Here is a 234-nt window from a genome sequence, read left to right on the forward strand (position 1 = left end):
GTTGAGTGGTCTCCTCAAAGCCCAGCACTGCCACAAAGTTTGTAGGTTCCATCCGTGCCAGCTCTCCCCAGCCTTCCCTGATGAGCAGAGGGAAGGCCCCATTTCAGCAAGTCTTGAAATAAGCTCTGACTTGGCATCTGGCCTTGGTGTTATGGAAGTCCCAGTGCTGTGGGCTGGTGGCCAGTGGAGCCTTTGGCAGCTGCTCCCTGTCTTGTGGCCTTGGTGGGGCTGGGG

Source organism: Apaloderma vittatum, unplaced genomic scaffold (genome assembly GCF_000703405.1).
Source record: "Apaloderma vittatum isolate BGI_N311 unplaced genomic scaffold, ASM70340v1 scaffold34435, whole genome shotgun sequence".
Classification (NCBI taxonomy): Eukaryota; Metazoa; Chordata; class Aves; order Trogoniformes; family Trogonidae; genus Apaloderma; species Apaloderma vittatum.